Source organism: Bufo bufo, chromosome 3, assembly GCF_905171765.1.
Source record: "Bufo bufo chromosome 3, aBufBuf1.1, whole genome shotgun sequence".
Classification (NCBI taxonomy): Eukaryota; Metazoa; Chordata; class Amphibia; order Anura; family Bufonidae; genus Bufo; species Bufo bufo.
The window spans coordinates 378473538-378478400 of record NC_053391.1 but is presented as its reverse complement, the minus strand read 5'-3'; positions in this window follow the sequence as shown (position 1 = coordinate 378478400).

Here is a 4863-nt window from a genome sequence, read left to right as displayed (position 1 = left end):
GTGTGATACTACATCTCTAGATATAATTGATGGCACCGAGACTAGCTGTGGGTCAGGGGCAGACTGACAACTCATGGGGCCCCCGGGCAAAAGAAGATTATGGGGCCCCTGTGTCCCCACCAAAGATAAAGGAATCCCAGCTGCTGTGTCTTTGTGAATAAGCCTCTTTTTATTTTCTCAAAGTAGAATGTCCTACAACCAGGACCGGTTTCGGCATACAAGCCTTTCTCAACAGATACATCCAAAACAGAAAAATCAAGCTATATATAACATATAGTACCGCCCATCTAGGGACGTCTCCACCCATTCTAATGTGTGGTATTCAATTAATGATCAACCACCCTCAAGCCCCACCCACACACAGCCCCACCCACATATCACGCCACGCCGGCTCCAGGCTCATGTGGGTTCTTGGGCAATAAAGTCTTAGTGGGCACCCCTATACAGTGATAACTCTCTGAGTACAGATAATATACAGGGAGTGCAGAATTATTAGGCAAATGAGTATTTTGACCACATCATCCTCTTTATGCATGTTGTCTTACTCCAAGCTGTATAGGCTCGAAAGCCTACTACCAATTAAGCATATTAGGTGATGTGCATCTCTGTAATGAGAAGGGGTGTGGTCTAATGACATCAACACCCTATATCAGGTGTGCATAATTATTAGGCAACTTCCTTTCCTTTGGCAAAATGGGTCAAAAGAAGGACTTGACAGGCTCAGAAAAGTCAAAAATAGTGAGATATCATGCAGAGGGATGCAGCACTCTTAAAATTGCAAAGCTTCTGAAGCGTGATCATCGAACATTCAAAATAGTCAACAGGGTCGCAAGAAGCGTGTGGAAAAACCAAGGCGCAAAATAACTGCCCATGAACTGAGAAAAGTCAAGCGTGCAGCTGCCAAGATGCCACTTGCCACTAGTTTGGCCATATTTCAGAGCTGCAACATCACTGGAGTGCCCAAAAGCACAAGGTGTGCAATACTCAGAGACATGGCCAAGGTAAGAAAGGCTGAAAGACGACCACCACTGAACAAGACACACAAGCTGAAACGTCAAGACTGGGCCAAGAAATATCTCAAGACTGATTTTTCTAAGGTTTTATGGACTGATGAAATGAGAGTGAGTCTTGATGGGCCAGATGGATGGGCCCGTGGCTGGATTGGTAAAGGGCAGAGAGCTCCAGTCCGACTCAGACGCCAGCAAGGTGGAGGTGGAGTACTGGTTTGGGCTGGTATCATCAAAGATGAGCTTGTGGGGCCTTTTCGGGTTGAGGATGGAGTCAAGCTCAACTCCCAGTCCTACTGCCAGTTTCTGGAAGACACCTTCTTCAAGCAGTGGTACAGGAAGAAGTCTGCATCCTTCAAGAAAAACATGATTTTCATGCAGGACAATGCTCCATCACACGCGTCCAAGTACTCCACAGCGTGGCTGGCAAGAAAGGGTATAAAAGAAGAAAATCTAATGACATGGCCTCCTTGTTCACCTGATCTGAACCCCATTGAGAACCTGTGGTCCATCATCAAATGTGAGATTTACAAGGAGGGAAAACAGTACACCTCTCTGAACAGTGTCTGGGAGGCTGTGGTTGCTGCTGCACGCAATGTTGATGGTGAACAGATCAAAACACTGACAGAATCCATGGATGGCAGGCTTTTGAGTGTCCTTGCAAAGAAAGGTGGCTATATTGGTCACTGATTTGTTTTTGTTTTGCTTTTGAATGTCAGAAATGTATATTTGTGAATGTTGAGATGTTATATTGGTTTCACTGGTAAAAATAAATAATTGAAATGGGTATATATTTGTTTTTTGTTAAGTTGCCTAATAATTATGCACAGTAATAGTCACCTGCACACACCAATATCCCCCTAAAATAGCTAAAACTAAAAACAAACTAAAAACTACTTCCAAAAATATTCAGCTTTGATATTAATGAGTTTTTTGGGTTCATTGAGAACATGGTTGTTGTTCAATAATAAAATTAATCCTCAAAAATACAACTTGCCTAATAATTCTGCACTCCCTGTAGTCTATGTCTCCTGCAGTCCTATGTAACAACACAGATAACACAGTGATGGCTATCTGAGTACAGAAAATGAAGTAGTGTTACCTGCAGTCCTATGTAAAAACACAGAAAACACTAGTCCTAATAATGTGGTAGTTTTACCTGCAGTCCTATGTAAAAACACAGAAAACACTAGTCCTAATAATGTGGTAGTTTTACCTGCAGTCCCATGTAAAAACACAGATAACACTAGTCCTGATAATGTGGTAGTGTTACCTGCAGTCCTATGTAAAAACACAGATAACACTAGTCCTGATAATGTGGTAGTGTTACCTGCAGTCCTATGTAAAACCACAGATAACACTAGTGCTGATAATGTCGTAGTGTTACCTGCAGTCCTATGTAAAACAACAGATAATACTAGTCTAGATCATGTGGTAGTGTTACCTTCGTCCTTAGTCTGCCTCCCTGTGTCTCTCCCACGGACTCCATGCTGGCGGCGCTGCCTCCTCTTCCATCTTCTTCTTCTTGCTCCGCACAGAACATCCTGATGCAGCTGCGTCAAGACATAGGAACACTGTGGGCATGGTGATGGTGACACACACAGGGAGAGACACACCCTCACAGGGACAGACACACACACAGGGACAGACGCACACACGCACACAGGGACAGACACACACACACAGGGACAGACACACACACACAGGGACAGACACACACACAGGGACAGACACACACACACACACACACACACACAGGGAGAGACACACACACAGGGACACACACACAGCTAGGCCTCACCACACTCCAGCCAGGCTCCTATCTGTTAAGGAACACACAGGGTCACTAGTGGGGGGGAGCAGGGTTACTAGTTGGGTGACAGGAGGAGGGGGAATCAGGGTCACTAGTGGGGTGATAGGAGGAAGGAGAGCAGGGTCACTAGTGGGGTGACAAGAGGAGGGGGGAGCAGGGTCACTAGTGGGATGACAGGAGAAGGGGGAGCAGGGTCCCTCGTGGGGTGACAGGAGGAGGGGGAAGCAGGGTCACTAGTAAGGGAGAGCAGGGTTACTAGTGGGGTGACAGGAGGAGGGGGAGCAGGGTTACTAGTGGGGAGACAGGAGGAGGGGAATCAGGGTCACTAGTGGGGTGACAGAAGGTGGGAGGAGCAGAGTCACCAGTGGGGTGACAGGAGGAGTGGGGAGCAGGGTCACTAGTGGGGTGACAGGAGGAGGGGGGAGCAATGTTAATACTAGGGTTAATACATATCCAATCCATTATCCACCTGTGCCATCTCCTGTCCGGGGGCATGGTCAGTGCTCATGTATTGTCACACACACCGCCTGGTGAAGGAGGTTTTTGACCGTTTTGAATGATTTTATAATGAATTCGACATTGACATTGAATATACCCTACTCACTCTCAGTACTAGCGTTGTGCGTAGCAGCAGGCCGGCTGGACGGCAGCTTAACGACACTCACTGGGTCACACGCCTGCTCCTCCCACTTTATTAATAAAGCAGGCAGAGCAGGCGCGTGTGACAAAGTGAGTGACGTTACCGCTTACGCTGCCGTCCGGCCAGGCCTGCCTGCTAGTGCTGCGCTACTTGGATAGTATTAGTGAAGGGACTCCTGACTCGTGAGTAGTACAGTACAGTTAGTAGACCCTGCAGGAGGAGCCTCTGAGTCTCACGGTTCCCCCTAGTGGCTGCCGGCTCCATGCCCGAGTGCCCGAATGGTCAGTCCGCTCCTGCTGTGGGTACTGTTGCTGAAATTGAAATCACTGTGGCTGACCATAAATTAAGCAAAGTTTTGGCTTACACAGAAGCTGTTTTTAAGCCTGAGAAAAATTTCTGTATAAGCTGAAATGTCGCTTGGTGTATGGTGATTGTTGATAAGCTTGATGACATATTAACATTCAAGTTGACTTTATATTCCATTAGGCCAACCATGGCTGACTGGTTACAAACAGTTGGTGGTTGTGGCGCTAGGGTGATATTGAATGCACTTTGCGTTTCTGAGGGCAATATGGCTGACACTAAAGGTATTGTGGCTGATTCTGGGGCTTCTAGGCTATTGCTGTTGTTACTGTAGCTGGGGATTCCCTTGTTATACTAGCAGTGTGACTGGCACTGGCAGCATTCCGGTTGTCATTGTTATGGTGGCACTGTGGCTGACTCTGTGAGCTATAAGCCTATTCTTGTTATTGGAGAATTATGGCTGCCAAAATTGTAGTTGTCATCCTTATGGTTGAACTGACTGTGGGGGCACTGTGATGACTCTTGGGCTAGCATGAGTGGTGCTGGGGGCACCTGATTAACCTCATTTGGAGTTTTTTCTGAGAGTAGGCACTGGGTGTATTGTGGTTGTCATGTTATGGTGGTGCCAAGGCTGACTCAGTGGTCACTCTGGTCATTATTGTGTCCTTTGAGGTTGACCTCAGGGTACCAATATGTTCCTCTTGACTAATAAACTTGAATACTGGGAATGTATAGTAGAGTATTTTTGGTGATCATTTTTGTACTGCACTATGCTTTAACTGTAAAATTATGTGCATCTGATTGTCCATGGATAAAGGTGCAGTAATTTGACAACTTAAAATCCAATGATTTTTAGGAGCATGTGATTTTGTATTAAACATATCTCGCAATGACATCATGGAACATGCATACATTTTCCTGGTTCATACTACGAGTAAATCTTTTTACAGTCAGTGTGCAATTTTACAAGGATATGATGTGGTATTTATTGGTGGAAAGCAAGGCATATTCAGAAGGAGGAGTGAAAAGGAGGAGTTCACCTATTTTGCAATGTGCCCTCTCCTGTATAAAAAGTCTTAGCTGAGATGTGACAGTGTAAG